General features: G+C 34.8%; 1 protein-coding gene across 3 annotated transcripts in view; it reads left to right on the top strand.

Moving 5' to 3' along the window:
* Positions 1–21745, top strand: part of tafa5.L (TAFA chemokine like family member 5 L homeolog) — a 263103-nt gene that overhangs the window by 119058 nt on the left and 122300 nt on the right. The gene's annotated exons all lie outside the window — the stretch shown is intronic.

The raw sequence follows: 21745 nt of genomic DNA, 5'->3' as shown, positions 1-21745 counted from the left end.
GTCATCCCTAGGCTAATGTGACTGCTCATGTGTGAAAGTTAATGTTGTTAGGATAAATCACTTGCAGAGCAAGTGCAGTATATTGTGTATTCTTTTTATATCTAGTATTTCATCTTTCATTACAATTATCATTGTGTATAACTCCACCCTGAAGGAGCAGCAGCCTGCAGCCTGCAGCCTGGTGAAATGATAATGCTGTGAGTATGAGAGTTTTTATGGGAGGGTTGCAATTTTCTGCTACGTAAACAAGCAAAGTATTTGCTGATACTGACAGGATAGAAATGTTATCAGTTTAATTGTACACTTGTTCGGTTTAAATGCACAGAGCACAGTGTAGGCCTTTCTGCTGTTTGTAAGGATATTAAAGGTAGCCAAGAATTTAATAGAAAAAAAAACAGAACAAAAATGTGTTTGTCAGTGAAACAGTGTAAGTATTGGAACAATAACATAAACTGACATTTTTCTTAAAGGAAAGGAAAACTATATCCTCCAGAATGAATACATAATCAGCATATAGTTTATATCATATTAAGTGGGCAATTAAAGAATCTTACCAAACTGGAATTTAGAAATCAGTAAATATTGCCCTTTTACATCTTTTACCTTGAGCCCCCATTTTATGATATTCTCTGTGCTGCCTCAGAGATCACCTGACCAGAAATAGCTCTAACTCTAACAGGAAGAAGTGTGTGAGTAAAAAGATAGAACTTTGTCCATTTATTGGTTCATGTGGCCTAACATACAGTATATGTGTGCCCTTGGTTTGTGAATATATTTTTGTAAATGGTTTATTTAGACGAAGCAGGGCTTTACATATGGGCTGTTTTATGCAATATATTTTTAGAGAGACCTACATTAGTTGTGTGTATAATTTTCCTTTAATAAAATGCACTTGTGTACTTATCACCCACTGTAAATGTTTATTTCTAAGTAACAAGTGCCTCTCTAACATTACAGAGTAAGCAATGCCATCATTCAACATAATGGTCACTATTGAATAAGATGATGGTATCTGTGGTTTTCAGCTTTGGAAAGACAACAAATACAGTAATGGGCCAATTTTAATAAAGGCTTGAGGAGGCTAAGCAACCCCAAACCAACATCAATGAATTCAATATGGAGGTATTATGTAGGAAGTTGGCACTGTATTTATCGTGCTATGTTTTCTGGAGTTATTATACAGGAGATTGACACTATATTAATATCACCATGTGTTCTGGTGACAATATATATGGAATAAGACTGTATTTATCCTGTCATGTGTTTTGGGGTATTATACAAGTATGAAGGAATCTATGTAAAAATGTCTTAATTACCCCCACAAGCAACCCTCCTCCTATGAATACAGTGCTGCATCCTAACACTACTGTGACTTTACCAGATCCCCTGTTTAAGGCCACATACATTTATTTTGGACAATGTGCATTACATTTTATGATTTAAATTATTTTGAAATCTTTATGTTGTTATTTGTAAAAAAAAAAATCAGATAAGCTTTCTAAACAGGCAGTATGCCCAGGGAACACCATTTACAACAGGTACAGTGGCAGAGGCCATAGAAGAGCAAATCACAGGAGTGGTAGGAAGGAATTTATCATTACTCTCTTTTACTAGATATGTCAGTATTCTGAGATGGCTGAGAGATACATTTGGTGCACCAAAATGTAACCACACCCAATTCATTGCAGCAATTAAGGCTTTGAGAATATCCCACATATTAATTTTCATCTGTCATTTTTTACTTATTACATGATTTCATTTTTACTCTTTTTTGTGTAATTTGTTTATCTTATTTCTTTCATTCAATATTTTTTTTGTCTTCTGCCTTTTCTTTATTTTTCAGTATTGTTTAATTTCTTCCCTTTGTCTCACCACATTTCTCCTTCCACTATCTCTCATATTTCTCAGTAACATGCTCAGCACTGCCTAATAGATAAATATATGACCCCATCATTAGGTACAGTGTTTTTTTGTATAACTTAAACATGAGGGAATGTGCTTCCACCCCTCCCAAGTAATATGAATGAACCTGGATAGGACATTAGACCTGACTGTCTTGCCAGCCGGATATAGATTACTGGAAACACAAACATAACTTCTGGTAATATTGAAGCAGCTTCAGCACTTTGAGTATTATAATTTTCATAAATGAGCACTGTTTACAGTAATTTCTAGTAAGATATATTGTCTTTTGCAGCAGATGCACAGCCATTGTATTTTGAAGGGGAGTTGTCACCCCTGGACATTTAAGTGATCTCCAATTATATAGGGAATTAAAGATTAAGAATGAATTTGATGGGAGTGAGAAGCAAGCAAAACACGAACACTGCTTGGACAAATGGGAAATGATAGAGAGGCAGCAGTAGGTGGGAGACTGACATAAATATTGGTAGTTTCCCATATAATTTGGGAGCTTTGGCATACCTGCAATAGTATAGTGACTTCTGCTTCAGGCAACATTTATTTGTGGAATTCTTTGTTGCTTCTCACAGATTTAGGACCATGGCACATCTGGCATTCTGATCAACAGTACTTGTTGTAGTGATCAAAACTCCACTATTTGCCCCAGACTGTGTTTCGCTTGCTTCGATAGGAAGCACCAGCACCCACATTCAAAACCATGGCTGTGCTAATTTTGGAGTACATAAATGAGGGTGTACCAAACATTCCTTTGTGATCTAGGGCAAGCATCAGCATCAGTGAATTGCCTAAAAGTGCTACTCTAGTCAGTTACTGATTCACAATTTCATACTCATTTGTGACTGAATTGCTAATGCCTGGTTATGAATACATGCAGATTATGCTTATAAAATAAACAGCTGAATTGTGCATCTTAGCATATAACAATGTATTGTAATGGTGTCAGAGACAAGTTAAGTATTATGTAAAGTATTTCCAACATTACATACTGTAAGGGATAATAAACTTCAACTGTACATTCCAAGCATATTAGAAGTTACAAAGGAGTTTCTGACCATGAGAAGGCTCAATACTGAAGTGGCTCTATAGAGGCAATAGTACTTCAAGGCGGCGTCTTCTTCTTCATAGACATAATTCTTGTTTTTTTTCATTATTAAACTACATATATGATAAAGAGTTTAACAATGTCATAAAAGTATCTGTTATAACACTTCCAATGTAATAAAACCATACAATAATCATAAAGCATATAGTGCCCACTAGACCATTTTTGCTGGTAAGCGCCAGTAATGGAATTTTCTCTTTATGTCTGTGGTTATCTTTCACAAAACCTACCAATAAGGAAAGTACTTATTTGCTCTTTACATTACAGTACTGACAAATAAGTATTGTTTGGAGTGCATGACCATAAATGTCACTGCACACTAGCTCACTCTTGAGGAACAACTAAAAAGTAAATTACTGATTTAGCATACCAATTATAGTCAGTTGCCATTCATCCAATAGTACTACACTTTCTCAGGACTTAAGCTATGATATATTCCACATTCAGGAATCAGGATGTTTTTCTTGATGCTACAAACCATCCCTTATATGTTAATGTCACAAGCACTAACCAGATTGAGTAACAACATTATTTGGTTGGTAAAGCTGTTGTGCAGCAATGAGTAATAAAAAAAGAAATAGTACACAAGAAAGCCCTGACTTATGGGAAGGTCATTCCCAATACAGTTCTTTTTAAGTACATATTTTTAAGTACATAATTTTAAAAATGAATACATGATTTCCTGATTACAAAGGCAATTAAAAGCACTGGGAGAGGCTGTTATCAATACTGCGCCACTTCACTAAATATCTCGGCTGCTTCCTTAATTCCAACTCGCACACAAAGTCGGTCAGAGCTGCAAAGTATCTAAAAGAGAAAACAGAAGGAAGCACACATAGGGCAATACTGTTTTATGTTGTCTGATAAGGGCAATCCAGCCACAATAGGGTTAAAAGGTGTTCCGCGGTGGATTCATTACTCCATACATGAAGTGGGGATAAAATATAAAATAATAATAGTATAATTCCGTTTAATAAATATTTTAAAAGCAGGAAAGGACAGTGTGGCACCAATTGCTACTCCCTGAACACCAACATATCTCCAAACAGCAGATCCTTCTGAGGAGTCCGGACTTTTTACCTTGGAATGTGATGTGCTTTTGATGCTGAACTGTTTGTGAGTAGGCAATTGGCGTTCTGTGATTGCTTTAAAAATATTTATTAAATGGAATTATACTATTATTGTTTTCTCTTTTATCTCCACTTCATGTATGGAGTAATGAATCAACTGTGGAACACAAAACAAATATGACATGCAAGCTGAACTTTGACTGTTTGTAAGTACATGCCCAAAAGGGAAGCCTGATTTGTATGTGCACCTTGGGTGGATCCAATTAACTTTTTTTTGTGATAATAAAACAGTATCTTGTATGGGGACTAAGCTGCATGAATCCATATTGGTGGCAAAACAGTAATACTGGGTTTATTTAATGTTTAGCAGACTTCAGACTTGAGGTATAGAGATCCAAAGTAGAGAAGGATCAATTATACAGAAAACGCCAAGTACCAAGCATTCTTGATAATAGTCCTAAACTTTTATCTTATTTTATAAGTTCCTATGATATTCTTCTTTTGATGTTTTATAACCCCATTTAATGCTAGATGCTCTGCTAAACTCTATTGATCAGGTTTAAAACATATGCAACTGACAATTCTCCAACATTTAACTCTACTTGTAACTTGATAAATGCTAACAAAAGATGTCATGACATTAAAAATAATACTGTTCAGAAGAAACCCATGTCACGGTGTCCTTAATGAAACATTACAGTTCTGCAAAAAGCAAAGCATGCCAAGAAATGTTAAAATAAGTGGTGTCTTCTAAATATATATGTATTCCATTTTTTACTTTAGCCTTCATCACTTATTTCGACAAAATGGCCAGGCTAGATACTGTTTGTTGAAATATTCTGTAAGAGTATAAGCATAAAGGCAAATCCTGGCAATTTAAAGACTTTATTCCATCTTTGGAATGAGAAGGAACAAATAGGTTAATGCAACAAAAGTTACAAAGTTTGCACCCAAAGTAAGTCATCAAATGGTTTCTTTGAAATATATAGCTAATAAATGCAACCATCAGCTAGGTTGCAATAGGAGCAAACTTTGCATCTTTAATTATGTTTTTTCCAAGTTTTTAAAATGCCAGGATTTAATCTGTATAGCTTCATGATGTAAATAGTTAGTTGACTCTAGATAAAGGGTCCATGTTGACCTAACTTTAATTTAATCTTCAGTTTTAAAACCATGCTCATAGTTTGCTTTTGTTGTTCATCATTACATTGTATTTATTGGAGGCACTAGAAATAAATGTCTCTTGAAGACAATTTAGCAAGTTGCTCAGAGAATTTATGTGTCTGTCTTACCTGTCTAAATCTGCTATCAGACACAGACAGGATAGAAGTAGCATGTTTCTGCCATTGGGGATAGTAGGACAAGTGGGCATTGTGTTTGAAGATGATTTAACCAACAAATGTCAAATTACTTTCACTAACTTTGTTTTGTTTTTAAAAATTGTGAAGTAATTTTTCCTCTTCTTTACAAAAAGAACAAAGCAACTGCAACCTTGGAAATTGACAAAAGTCATTTAAATTACTGTATATAGACGGAGACCCCAAAGTAAAGAATAAAGGTCATATTTTCATTTCATTTTCGTGGTTCTTTTTTAAGAGAGACATTTGTCCATGCTATCACATTGTTCTCAGGAAATCCAGATGTAGAAGATGCTGTCTAAACAAACAAGCTTAACTTATGTGAAGAGAAGCATTTGCATTGATTTACTGTATTGGCTCAGGTACTGTTTATAAGACGCATAATCCTTAAAAGTCATGGATGTACACGGCTGCATAGGCAAACTGAATTGAAGTATTCTACTTAAGAAATGATATCCTATCAGGAATTTACTTAAGGATTTTTTTCTCCAGTTTTAAAAGTTCTCTGACAATAAGACAGACAATAAGACAGACAAATATTATTAGGATTCATAAAATCTATGAAGAAAAATGTATTGTGCTTATCAAAGCATGACATAAATTAAAAACAATAGCACATATATTTCAGAAACAGCAGATAAAAATAATAATTTTATAAACAACACTGGAGGTTTAAAAATATAGCTATTTTACCAAATTCATTATTTTACCAAACCAATTTTAAATAACTTTCTGCCATAAGAAAAATAGTATGAGAAATATCTGCTAAAATATATGGAAAGGGAATTCAAAACTTGATATTAGGGCAAGAGCCCATAGTATGTATGCAGCTCCAGGACACTTTGTCAAAACACTGACATGTTTTATGTTAAATCTTTTTTTCCTTCTTATGCTGATTATCACAGATAGTGGATAGAGTTGCTAGAATCAGGAACAGTATGGAGGACACCTGTACTAATGTAGCAGAAAAAATACTGCTAGTATCTGATATTTACAACAACTGTATATTCTAACAGCCTTCCATTAGTCACCTATTAAAAGATATAACATTTTGGATGCCAACACTGATGATCCTTAAATTCTGACATTATCTCCATTAATGTCCACCTCTGTCATATTCAGGGGTGGTGCACTGTGCAGTAATTAGCAAGCAAAGGGCATGAAAAAGTATTTATAAAACATACTTTTTGTGCTAAGAATATATATTTGGTAATCTATTGGCAGCATGTGACTACCGGGTTATATAAGCAGAATGCAAATTGAGTTCAATGTTTTAGACCTTACAGTGATTATGTTCAAGTGCCAGTGTGCTAGCACTTTATATCATACATTTCTGGGTTTGCTTTGATCAATGTTGTGTCTAAATAAACAGAGTATTGTATTGAAAAAGAGAAAATTGTCTAAATGCATTAAATCTTCCCAGATGACCTCACCATCCTGAAGTCTGCCATTTAAGTTTACATAATCTATACAGAAGCACCCTGGTAGCCCCTCCACTATCAGTTGCCAGCACCCAATCCTGTCTATGATGTTAGTGGATTTATACCGACCAGTTCGTCTACCTGTTTTTAAATGTAGAGTCAATAAAGACTACAGTTTTACTTCAATTGGAGCATGTGCTTCTGCACATTTTTTGTGGAGCACTATTGAGGTAGTGGGTTCGCCTAGGACTGTGCCATCTGCCATTTTGGATGGTGAGCTGGAAGTGGTTGCTATTTGTATATCTTATATTCCTATGGAATGATAATTCTCATCACTGATGAACTTCAGTGCTGAGCATAATCACCTGTCTGAATGTATGCTCCCTGATGTGTATCACATGCAATCCGAAGGCTTTGTATAATTATTTGAGCAGAAGGATTATTAAATCCAAAGGAGCTAAAAAATGGTAGAGTTTTCCATAAATTATCCCTCTTTCTTTTTTGAACAGCTTCCTATTTATTCTAGTAAGGTCAAATTATTCTTATAATAATATAGATAACTCAAAAGTGGCCTTAGCTATAATGATAAGAGAAACCTAACATTTGTTTCTATTTCATTGAAGTTAAGACCAGAATAGATATTGTAAATCCATGAGTAGGCTAGACTAAATTCTGTATTTAAACAGTTGATAATCTATGCTACAATAGATCCATTAGAGAACATTACTATCTATCTGCAGTTGTGGCAGGATTTTATTATTTTATATAGCAGACTGACTTCATAAGTAGTAGCTTATAAAACTTCCATTAATAATGTCTATACACATGACAATGACAATAAGACTTGTTACCTTGAATTTTTACAAGGTATTTGACATCTGCTGAGAAAAGATAGTTCATTTTCTTTAATATTTTCATTGTAGTTTTATGTGTGTAATTTTATATTTACCATTTGAATTATCTGATTGTAATAGTAATATGACAATTTTTCTTATGGCAAATATTTAATACACACATACACACACACACACACACACACAAATACAAAAAACAGTAAATAAGAAATATGGATACATCATGATACCTTTGAGTCTGGAATTTCAGAACTTTATATTTACTGGTTTCATTAATTTCTTCAACTTCAACTTCACTTGGTTAAATGTTTGATTTGGCTAAAGAACTGAATTTACAACTTCCCTTTGTCAGTACAGTATGTGTGTGGGAATGGAATAGCAGACTATATGCAAGTATTTCTGTGTCTTCTGTTGTAATTATTCCTTTCTATATTTGGATCTCCAAAGAGTCAAATAGCTCACGCCTATTAACCTTACACTCACTGATTCCTTTGAGTAAATATAGTCTGCAACTAGTTATCTCCATGCAAGCCAAAAAGAAGTATCTAGGCAACCTAGACAAGAATGAATCACTTTGGATCAGATTGCATCTCTGCAATAAGCACAGTCAAGTAAAAGGCTTCCAAGTAATTATTGTTTTCCTTTTATTTATTTATATTTTCAATTTATAGTTTACAATATTAGTATAAGCTACAGTTTTCCAGAAGGTTAGGAAGGGAAGACTATATTTCAATATTTCATTACTTTCCTATATGTCTTAGAAAGCTGAGTAGTTGAAATCATCTTGCCACACTAATGTGATCCTATCTCCTAGTATTAACATTTAAAGACACAATATAACAGTCACATGTCTTTATCTACTTTAGACTTGGATTTCAAGGGATATGGTAAACTCTCTGGTGGGTACCAAGTTAGGAACCCCCAGTGATTCGAATTTACTTGTAAATGGTGCTTCACTTCTTCAAAAAATATACCTGCCTGTTTTGGAACACCATTCAACATTTCTTCCTCTTCTTCAGACATCCTTCTTGGTTGGAGTGTGCACATGTGTAGTATAGAATTTTACCAGAGCGCTCTGTACTGTGAATGTGGCCTACAGAAATGCAGAAGAGGACACCTAGCAGAAGAAAAAAGTAGGGCTTTCCACAAGCAGTATCCTGGGTTCGTGTATTTTGAAAGAACAGCAGTCTGGGCTAACAGATAGATGACTAATACCACTGGTATTCTGCACAAGTAGAAATACCATAATTCTACACAAGTGTTGTGGCAACCTACTAATTCCAGATTCTTCAACAGAGAGTTCTATTAATCAATAATAACGACAGCAAATTATAATGGTTAGCTTGTATGTTCTATATTCAGGCAAATTAAAGAGTAATATATTTAACAGGCATTAGACAAAAGTGCGAAAAACTGACCACCCAAAGAATGATCTGGCAGATATTGGTACAGTTTAGTAACTTTGAAGAATTGTGTTCTTGGTCAGTTATTAACCCAATACAAAGACCAAATTTGTTTAGTATACTTTTCCATTTTTGCTAAACATTTGCAATTTTCTATAGAAATCACTGTGACTAGTTTCTGGCATGTGACACTTTTATGATAATATCAAACAAAAACATTTATTGCTCAAAGGACAGTTTTCTTTTCTTTTTTCCAATTCTTTATTTATATTAATTTTATTGGGAAGAGGGTACAGGAAGTAAAAGAGGGAGGGAAGGGGGGGTAATTGAGCATACAATCCATATAATGCTGATTATAACATCAATTTCAAGTATTCAACAAGCCATTCCTTTATACAAAAATAATCTATATAGCCTATTGCATCCTTTAAAGAAAGTAGTTATGGCATTGCTAATGTCCGTGGTGGATTCTTTTATCCAATAGTCTGAACTTTCTCATTATAGGATCTATTACTCTTTAAGGCTTTAGTGTTTTAGTATTTTTAATGTTTTATATTAAAACACTAGCCTCAAAGTACAGTTTTTTATATATGAATATATTGTATAGTGTTAGAGCTCCCATTTAGATTGATGAATAAAAGATAGATTTTGTATGCACTAATGGAAATTATATGTGGTACCTCTGACCTGAGCTGGCTTTTTCTTGTTACACATTTTGCATATGCTCCTATACTTCTAATGATAAAGTACTGGGCTTATGTGCTATGAATTATACAGTAGAATTTAAAGCTATCACAATGTGTGCAACATGTATCATAAAATGAGGCATCATACATGTATATCTGGTATCTTCTATAGTAATTTGTTCTGTGAAAAAACAAAAGCACAAAGTAGCGTTTATCAGAAAAATTTGTAAAAACTACTTGGGAATAGCCCATATTTTCAACCAATCCCTAAAGGTTTAAGATAGAAATTATTTTCTGTTAGCTGTTTTGCTACAAAAAGTACTGTAATTAACTATTGAAAGATGTTCTCTGTTTTGTTGTTTTTGCAGTTATTATTAGAACAAAGCTTGAATGCTTGGCTAGGTGACATTTAAATATTTACATTTTAAAAAGTCATTTTAGAACAGAAATTCATTTGAAAGTAAAGCATACAATTTTTGTAAAAAAAAAAAAAAAAAAAGCAGAGATTGCTAGGAGCGCAACTCATGTAGAAAAAGAAATTGGCACCCAGTAAAACAGGTAAGATATGGTATTGCAGATAACTGCAGTATGGAATGCTTATTGAGTGCAAAATTTACTACTCCATATCCAGTCAATGCTCAATGCTCAATGCTCAATGCTCCAAATGCACATTGGAGTATATGAAATTCTGCCATATAGCTGCAGGAAATGTCTTTAATTTAGATACTTTCACACATTCATAGAGCAATGCAGAAAACAAAGGCAAAAGAAATAGCATTAAAACTGTACCTGACCTGTAGTTTAGGTACACAAAAATATTTTGCATCCACTTAAAACATCAGAATTATATCTTTAAAATCTGCGATATAACATACAAGGGATCATTTTTGAAAATCAAGTATTTTCTATAAATTCTATAACCGCAATATTTTACTCAATAGAAATTAAATGGATTTCATCCATATACTCCTTTCACAACTAGACTGATGCAAGGCATAAGAGATATATTAGAAATATATATATATATATATATATATATATATATATATATATATATATATATATATATATATATATATATATATATATATATATATACCATTGCTTACTTATTAGTTTACTCTTCACGCAGGATTTTTTTTAATACTCCTTTGTTTCTGCACTTCCTAAATCTTGGCATGATGCTTACTCAAGGCATAACACTGATTTATAGTGTATAGTGTATTAACTATATTCACGTTATGAGGGCATCTAATAAGGGCAGCATTTTATATATTTGGCTACAGTCTATAGGGTGGACTGAGTGCACACCATGTTACTCTGCATGCTGAGTGATAGAATAACACTGAACCATATAAACAAATTCAGAAGCTTGTCCATGGTGGAGGTGCTATACCTGGAAAACCAATCACTTTCCCTGGCTAGCCTGTGTTATAAGTGCACAACTAAGATCCTAAGCACACCGACCATAAATTGTTTACCAAACCAGGGTTTTGTCTTTAGTAGGACACACTGAATTATGCGTACAGTAACTCTATATTACTCCCCCCCCATATTCTATATTACCCACATAGGTATTAACGCTGGTCATAGTATTTCTTCCTGTTCTCATAAACTTTTTTTTAATTGCAAGACCGGTTAATTTCATACTTTCGCAAATTACAAAAAATATATCTGACATTGTCCCTTTAATAACTAAATTGCTTATTTTAACTTTGACCTCATATTGAATGAACTTTTAGTTGTCTAGGTTTTTCCTATAGAGAAACATACTGTACCAATATGGCTCAGTCCGGCTTAAAATGTGTATACATTAGAAAAAACATCCACTGAGGTGGAATGGCCCTTTTACTCGCTCATTACACATATCTGTCCAGAGAAGTTTTCATGTTAGACACTATGTGAAGTTTCACTCCAGGTCAAAACATAACACTAGCAGTAGTCTTTATTCTGCTAATATATGTTGAAATGACTACCTTGCTAGAAATATTGCAATTTTGTGCTGTAGGAATATGGTACCAGTTATTTGCATTTTACTATATAAATCTATAGCAAGAAATATTCCTTTAAAAAACAAGATTTACAAGAATGGAAAAGAACAAAGGATAAAAACTTCAAGTATACGTTTTTGCTATTAAATGTGGGAATACTAAAGAAGTCAAAAAAAGTTGTAAAAAAAGTAAATTGAAGGTGCCTATGTATATAAGAGCACTGTATTTTAAGAAAGTTTCTCGGTAGACAGGCACTTTTGTTATCCAGATGTCCAAGACCTTTCTCTAATGAGCTGTTTTTTCTGTGCAAGTATAAGTGAGGTTATCTACATCTTCAGTCCTTTCTTTTATTTAGAGAAAAAAATGTGTGAAAGTGGATGGTACACCTGTGGGTACAATGTGCCATACAGTGCACCTTCTGCCTAGTTCCCAAGTGCTGGAGCATCAAAAGATTTAAAGTCCAACAACCAGATGGCTTTGTATCACAAACAAGGACTCATGACAGGAAGACAATAATGTTATAAGGATGAAACATCTGTCATAAAACTGGGAAATGATTAGATAGGTAGATTAGGATAAATGGAATACTATTTTAACAGGCATGTTTATGACATTTTTTATGATTTGTTTTTTGATTTTTGAATTTTTTGTTTTCTACATACTGTACATAAACAATTTTGATGATATGTATAAAGCCTTGTACAAAAATTCCAAGATACTATAAGCCTTGTAGAAAAATTCCAAGATACTATAAGGCTGGAAAGTTGTGCTCGTGCAAAAAGTTCCTAAAGATCTAATTCAGAGACTTCTGGGTCTAATGGCATCATTCATCAGCCAGTTTCCATGAGCACAGTGGAGCATGGGACCAGTTTTATTTTCTTAAGCAATGTGGCTGTTGTACTAATGACACATGGTTTAGGTGAATTATTAGTAGGATCTCAAATGGTGGTTGATTCCTCAGCATTTATCAAGGGGGTCAGACCTTTTTTTCCAGTAAGATATTTGGTTTGAATGCAGATACATCAAGATCCAGCAGGGAGACAGAGTTGGAAAGTTGGAAGCCATAGTGCTTTCTGATGCTATTTTTATTTTGAAACCCACATTTGGTAATAATTGTAAAACCTCTGTTTCATATAAAATGATAAATTGCTGGTACTTTATAAATAAATGGTGATGATGATGATGATGATGATGACGATGATGAAAGGATAGCAGCTCAAGGTTTATGTCCCAGTCCATCCTCAGATGCAGTCAAATATGTTTCAGTTAATAACTATTTTGCAGGATTTTTTTCCTATTTTTAAGGTGAGCTGAGGGGTTTGAGATGAAAGAATTATTTAGACAATACCATGGCTATAGCCTACATAAAGCAAGGAATCTTCTTATAATTTTTCAAGATGGCTATCAGAATTCTTTTTACTAGGAGACCTGTGACTGCTAGGTTTTTTTTTCTTTTGATGTTTCATGCACAAAGGCTTTACAGTTTGGATCTGATATCTTACCTTTGTTGTAAACATGCAACTTGATGCCAGTCAGGCTTATAGCAGGAAATCTATTTATTTGTTGTGTAAGGGTTCTTCTGATCTGCTGATACAGGGTAAGGAACTTGAAAAATAAAACCATGCAGAGTTAACAACATTTAAAGCCAATATATATAGGAGTTTTCTAATTTTTTGAATAAAAAAGAAGTAAAAAAAATTCAAATGTAAATCTCCACCATCTAAAATCTCTTATGAGTCAATAAAAGTCAATGGGGTATGCATTACTCAAGTTTTTCAACTTATGAAAACAGTCAAGATTTTACAAATGTATTAAAAAGAATGTAATGTATTTTTTTTTTTATGTGGAAAGCCAATGACCAATCTTACTTACTTACTTACTTACTTATTAAGTCTAAATACTTAGACATATGGTAAACTTTTTTGTATCTTGGACCACACTTACTATTACAATATACTAGTCAACTGTAAACTTTTTGATGCAAAGGAAAAGGATTTTGATTGCCGCTCAGAACTGCTCATTTAAAAAGCAACTCAATTAAGACAGAAAAATAGGTCCAATCAAGAAAGACTAACAAATAAGCTGATTTCATTATTGTATCATGCTTTTAAGTAAGTAGTTTCTTCTTGTATGTGTCAACTGTAATTTTTTAATGACAAACAATACATTAGTTATAAGCTAATGTATTTAACCATAGGTTCAGCAGAACTGTAAGCTCTTTTGGGCAGGGTCATCTTTACCTCTTGTATTCATTATTGGTGTTTTTTGTGTGTTTTCCTGTATGTTAAATGTATACACCCTTTTATTGTACAGCACATTGGAATATGTAGAAGTTGTATAAATACATGTTAATTATAGCAATACAACTATATTGCTTAGCATAAAATGCAGGGCTGGAACCATCGGTAGGCAGAAGAGGCACGTGCCTAGGGCGCAAAGGTAGAGGGGCGCCAGGTACCTCTTCCGACGCGTTCCCCTAGTTCCAGAAGCAGTGACAGCAGTTTTTTCTTCTTCTGCCTGCTCACCTATACATGCAGTATCTTGCGTGTCCCAGACACATGCACGCTTGCAGGTCCTCGGCGCATGCGCACTTGCGCATCGCGTCCTCTGCGTATGTGCAAATGGTGGGGGGCAGTGTAGTCGCCAGGTTTGCAGTGGGCACCAGGTCGACTTGGCCCGCCACTGATAAAATTAACCCTTAGAACCAACTAGATGGGGCCAAATGAGGAGTTAGCGTTACAGAGTCATTGTCGTGAGTGCTGTCACGAGGGTGAAAAATAACATATGGTTATACAAGAGGTGACTTGAGGAAAAGCTTCATAATACTGCCACTGCCTGCTGACTGGCACATTAGGAGAGAAACATTATGCATGGTCAAATGGGAATCCAGTAGAAGAGTAGTGATGAGTGAAAATATCTTGTTTTGCTGATAATGGGTTTCCGGATAATGGATCCCAAATCTGGAGTATATAGAGTAAAGGGCAAAAACTTTTTGTTATCAATTCTTTACTTCTATTACTGTCATTGTATACGGTACCTTTCTATAAACAGTAAACTCTATGCACAACCTATATAATTTCCAGCCCAATCCTTTGCCTTGCTTTGGCACAAGTAGCAGCAATAAATGCACAAACCATTTAACCTAATCTAATGCCTTTGTTAGAATGAAAGACTTTGGTTTTCTCACTTGAGAATACAAAGCCAGCGCCATGTACAAGAGCCCTTTGCACAGCCAAATATGTGATCTGAAAAGGAAGCTAATTTAATGAATACAGAATATATCTGAGAAAATATACACAAGCCTAATGGATGCAGCCAATGAGATGTTTTCAAGCATGAAAATGAAACCCCCAGGACACCTATCTCTTCCACACAGCTAAAAAAGAATACAGAAAATGTTAATACAGTTTACAGGATTAAAGTATTTACACAAATACCTCATATTGTTTATAACTGACTTGCAAATGGGATTATATAATGGCTGTACTTTTAACATGCAAAGTAATGTTTGTGCCGACAACATTATATTCTTCATGTGTGAAAATGTTTTATTATTTCCTTGACACATAGCAAAAGCTACAGTAAATGATTAACCACACTACTGTGCTTCCTTATTTCTATATATTATGTTATTTATATATATATATATATATATATATATATATATATATATATATATATATATATATATATATATATATATATATATATATGTATATATATATATATATATATATATTTTTTTAGACAAATTCTAACAAGGACATATCATTTTTGTAATTTGTGGCAACACTTAAGGAAGAGGATAATAAAACAAATGTAAGCATTATTAGTGGTGAGCGAATCTGTTCCAAACAGCGAAAAATTCAATGGGCGTCAAAATAATTTTGACGTGTGACAATTTTGATGCGAACGATAATTTTTATACTCGTGATTATTTTGTCCAAATGCATTAAAGTCAATGGGCATCTCAATAATTTTGACGCTCAACAATTTTATGCGCCGACTATTCTAATGCGCAACACTTTTTTTGTTGCGGCGGAATTTTCAATGCAGTTTCGCAAATTTATTCGCTGGCGGTGAAATGTGGAAATTTCCCGCAAATTTGTGCCTGGCGAATTTATTCATCCATCACTAATCATAAGTTATGGGAAATATTTGTGATGCCTGCCTTTGCTGGGAGTTTTAGGAAAGCTCTGCATTGTGGGTAAAAACATAGGGACCTTATAACTTTTTTTCTATTAATATCAGCTCAGTGTTTAATTTTGCTGAAGTTCTGTTCCCTGAATCAGACCTGTAGATTTCTATAGATAGGGTGGTCTTATGACCTACATTCACTTTTGCATCCTGCATAATTGTATGGCTCCAAGTATAGAAAATACAAGACTATTGTGTAGTTTTCATGCATTCATAAGCTCATTCTACAGCATATAGGTTTAAACTTTGGGGAAGACAAAATAAGATGACCTACAGTTATAAATGTAATCATATTCAGAAGGTGAGATGTCAAAATATGTATGTCTTGTGTTTTGTGACAGTAACTTATACTTGATGGTAACTAAGCTACATAAATCCATGCTGATGGCAAAGCAATCTTATTGGGTCTATTTAATGATTGGGTGGCCTATTTATCAAAATTTTAATCTGTGAATTTGTGAGATGTTTTTTAAGTAAAATAAATGAAAAACTGACCACACTCAAATGTGATCTTAATTATAGAAAATCTTGAATCTCGAAAACTTGATGGAAACTTAAAGAACTCATATTGAAAAACGTTGCTCACCTTTTGCCTAGGACAACTCTCATTGATATGAACTTGCCAGCTTTTAGATGCTGATTTCTTACATTAGTTTGTTGAGTTTTTTTATTAAATTACCGTAATACATCTAAAAAATGTGTTTGTGGGTTCTTATGCAAAAAAAACCCTTGAATTGCAGTATAAACTAAAATGTTGATGAATTTACCCCTAAATACATTTCTTTACAGACTTAAGGTTGGTAATTCCAATGATGGAAAGAAACCTTTCATCACGTGAAACCGTATACGTTTATAGTTGCTCTTGCAACTAATTTAAGTATGATATTTGATGCAAAGCAATATGGGTTTATCACAGGTGTTTCACTTAGTTTAAAGTAATTGATGTAATCTGGGGTGTTTCACTGCCTGAAGTTATAAATTGAATTGCATGGGCCTTGGGACTACCAATCAGAAGAAAGGGCGCAAATGGCTTTGGAGGAGGAGACTGCCCTCTAACTGTGGGGTAAAGGAGAGAGCTGTGGGACAGCAGGGAACTTCTGACTGCTGTGTGTCTCCTGCTTTGGAAAGAGAGATCTGCCAGAGAGAGAGAAAGCCACCTACAGAGATCCTGAACCGAGGGAAACTGTCTGGCTGTTTGCTGAGAAAGTCCCAGGCTGGAAGGCTGCACAGAGGTCCAGGTGATTACACTGCTGGAGGACAGAGCTGCCTGCATCCTTTCAATATCTGCTCATATCTGCTACTTAAATGATCCAGTGTTTTAGGAGTACAGACTGTGAGTAAACTTCCAACACTCTATCTTATTGGGGAACTGTGAACTTATAAATCCATAGGAGTTAACCCTGCTGTTGCTGAACTATATCATATGCCCAGCGATTCCTAACCAGGAATGATGGTGTTTTTCACTTAAGTGGCAAGAGTTATACTGCTGGCCAACAAACTAAAGGAACAGCACTAACAGACATTGATTTGGTGAGGATTAATACCAAAGGGCCCCAACGTGCACAAATCATTTGGGGCTGTGACAGGGGAGTTCATACAGCATTACAGTTGCTTTATACATTACAGTATATGATTGTGTTAAACTGCTATTCTTTTATAATATGCTGTTTGTTTAATATTGCTGGTTATATTCAGATCCCTCCCATTTGCTTCTCTCAAATAATAAAAAGGGATCCTCTTGTTTAAACACCATTTACCTTGCTGTGGTCAATCTGGGAAAAATACGGGGGTGTCACTGAGCGTGCTGGAGTTACCTATTCATACATATTGGCTTCACCCAAGGGTGTGCTACACTGCTAATACATGATTCAGACATTATAAACTTGTTTTAGAGAAAAGTTGTGGATAAATAGTAAAATGTCTTTATATCTTAATAAAATTTGTTTTAACTTTTGTATGCCCTGATATTTGGCCATTAAGAAAATACATTCCTGTTAAGAATGTACAATTTCTTGGTAATATTAACAGAGTGTTCTTTGCTTTCCTATCTGCTGCAGACAGAGAACAGACCACAATGACCTTTATCATTGTGTCAGACCCCTACATTATTGCAAATGTGAATGGTTGCTCTGTTAGTGTGCAGAATGGTATAGAACAGTGCCACACAAAAGGTTACTGGTTAAATTAAGGAATGTTGGCCTGGAACATAGTATTTGTACCTGGATAGCGAACTGGCTAAAAGATAGACTACAAAGAGTGGTGGTAAATGGAACATTTTCTAATTGGACCAGTGTTGTTAGTGGAGTACCGCAGGGCTCTGTACTAGGTCCCTTGCTTTTCAACTTGTTTATTAATGACCTGGAGGTGGGCATTGAAAGTACTGTTTCTATTTTTGCAGATGATACTAAATTGTGCAGAACTATAGGTTCCATGCAGGATGCTGCCACTTTGCAGAGTGATTTGTCTAAGTTGGAAAACTGGGCAGCAAACTGGAAAATGAGGTTCAATGTTGATAAATGCAAGGTTATGCACTTTGGCAAAAATAATATAAATGCAAGTTATACACTAAATGGCAATGTGTTGGGAGTTTCCTTAAATGAAAAGGATCTAGGGGTCTTTGTAGATAACACGTTGTCTAATTCTGGGCAGTGTCATTCTGTGGCTACTAAAGCAAATAAAGTTCTGTCTTGCATAAAAAAGGGCATTAACTCAAGGGATGAAAACATAATTATGCCTCTTTAGAGGGCCCTGGTAAGGCCTCATCTGGAGTATGCAGTTCAGTTTTGGACTCCAGTCCTTAAGAGGGATATAAATGAGCTGGAGAGAGTGCAGAGACGTGCAACTAAATTGGTTAGAGGGACGGAAGACTTAAATTATGAGGGTAGACTGTCAAGGTTGGGGTTGTTTTCTCTGGAAAAAAGGCGCTTGCGAGGGGACATGATTACACTTTACAAGTACATTAGAGGACATTATAGACAAATGGCAGGGGACCTTTTTACCCATAAAGTGGATCACCGTACCAGAGGCCACCCCTTTAGACTAGAAGAAAAGAACTTTCATTTGAAGCAACGTAGAGGGTTCTTCACAGTCAGGACAGTGAGGTTGTGGAATGCACTGCCGGGTGATGTTGTGATGGCTGATTCAGTTAATGCCTTTAAGAATGGCTTGGATGATTTTTTGGACAGACATAATATTAAAGGCTATTGTGATACTAAACTCTATAGTTAATATAGGTATGGGTATATAGAATTTTAATTAAAAGTAGGGAGGGGTGTGTGTATGGATGCTGGGTTTTCATTTGGAGGGGTTGAACTTGATGGACTTTGTCTTTTTTCAACCCAATTTAACTATGTAACTATGTAACTATGTAACTATGTAACAGGAAATTAACAGCACCCCGGGGGGGGGGAATAATGGTTTCTTTTTTATGTAAATATTTAAGGCATCTACTGACAGAATACATTATTAGTGATGGGCGAATTTGCGCCGTTTCGCTTGGCTGAAAAATTAGCGAATTTCGCGCGAATTTTTGCAGCGAATTTTCGCGGGCGTTTCGCGAATTTATTCGCTGGCGGCGAAACGCGCAAATTCGCCGCGAATTCGCGCCTGGCGAATAAATTCGCCCATCACTATACATTATTATTCCATGCACTCCTTTCTTTTTGTATCTTTTTGTGATAATTGCACACCTACGTATAGAGATAGTATATCTCTTCCACAAATGTTTGAAGTCCTCAGTAAAGGAATTCAAACAGGTATGTGTTAGATACTAAGGGGTATATTTATCTAGGGTCAAATTTTGAATTGAAAAAAATTTGAAATTCAAATTCAAAAAGACCAACCAAAATTAAGTCAAAGTATTGGGTCGAATAGGTCTGTTTTCGATCAAATAGGTCCGTATTCGGCCAAATTCGAATCTCTCGAATCAAATAAATAGTACATTAGTTTGAATACGATTTGATTTTTCAAAGTTCACCAATTGACTACAAATAGGTTCTAGGAGGTCCCTCATAGGCTACAACAGCAATTCGGCAGGTTTTATATGGTGAATGGTCGAATTTTTAAAGCGACAGTACATGATAAATTTCGATATTCGAATTTTTTAATTTTTTACAAATACTAATAGAATTTGGACTATTCCCTAGTCGAAGTACACAAAAATAGCTTGAAATGTGAATTTTTTCAATTCGAAAATTCACTTAAGCACTTAAAGTAAATCCGACAGTAAGAATTAAAGGAAAACTATATCATTTTAAGTGGCATATGAGAAAATCTTACCAAACTGGTATATATATTTAAGTAGGGATGCACCGAATCCACTATTTTGGATTCGGCTGAACCTCGAATCCTTTGCAAAAGATTCAGCCGAATACCGAACCAATATGCAAATTAGGGGTGGGAAGTGGAAAACAGTTTTTACTTCCTTGTTTTGTGACAAAAAGTTCCCTCCCCACCCTAATTTGCATATGCAAATTAGGATTCGGATTTTGTTTGGCCAGAAAGAAGGATTCAGACGAATCCGAATCCTGCTGAAAAAGGCAGAACCCTGGCCGAATCCCGAACCGAATCCTGGATTCGGTGCATCCCTATATTTAAGTAAATCTTGCCATTTTACATCTCTTGTGGTCTCTGTTCTGCCTCAGAGATCACCTGACCAGAAATACTACAACTCGATGGGGCAGATTCACTAAGGGTCGAATTTCGAAGTTAAAAATACTTCGAAATTCGACCCTCGAATTGAAATCCTTCGACTTCGAATATCGAAGTCGAAGGATTTAGCGCTAAACGTTCGATCGAACGATCGAAGGATTTTTCGTTCGATCGAACGATTAAGTCCTTCGAATCGAACGATTCGAAGGATTTTAATCAAACGATCGAATGAATATCCTTCGATCAAAAAAAGTTTAGCAAGCCTATGGGGACCTTCCCCATAGGCTAACATTGACTTCGGTAGGTTTTATCTGCCAAAGTAGGGGGTCGAAGTTTTTTTTAAAGGGAAAGTACTTCGACTATCGAATGGTCGAATAGTCGAACGATTTTTACTTCGAATCGTTCGATTTTGTTCGAATTCGAACAAATTTAACCAATTCGATGGTCGAAGTACCCAAAAAATACTTCGAAATTCGAATTTTTTTCATTCGAATCCTTCACTCGAAGTTAGTGAATCTGCCCCTAACTGTAACAGGAAGAAGTGTGGAAGCAAAAGACAGAACTCTGTCTGTTAATTGGCTCATGTGACCTAACTTGTATAGTTTGTTTATGTGCACCGTGAATCATACGATCCCAGGGGGTGGCCCTTATTTTTTTATATGGCAATATTCTATTTATAATTACCCAATGACACATACTACTAAAAAAGTATATTATTATTAAAATGGTTTATTTACATGAGGCAGGGTTCTACACCTGAGCTGTTTTATGCAATATCTTTTTATAGAGACCTACATTGTTCGGGGGGGTTATAGTTTTCCTTTAATGGGCAAACTAAATGGACCTATGTATCAAGTTTTGGAAGTGATGTTTGAAATGAATGAGGCTAGTTAGTCTTGCAAAAAGAAGTTTGAACAATGCTAATATTGAATATATTTATGACTAATGTACAAGTGGCCTTGAATTATTTCAGAATTCAGAAAGATACTGTATAATACTTTACTGTAATTGTTTATTGTTCAGAAAGACTAATAAAAGCCTATATTGTTTTTCTGCCACAGAGAAATGAGCGGAAAATGGAACAATATAA

This window comes from Xenopus laevis, chromosome 3L (assembly GCF_017654675.1).
Source record: "Xenopus laevis strain J_2021 chromosome 3L, Xenopus_laevis_v10.1, whole genome shotgun sequence".
NCBI classification, from domain to species: Eukaryota; Metazoa; Chordata; class Amphibia; order Anura; family Pipidae; genus Xenopus; species Xenopus laevis.
This window is presented reverse-complemented; position numbering and strand designations above follow the sequence as displayed.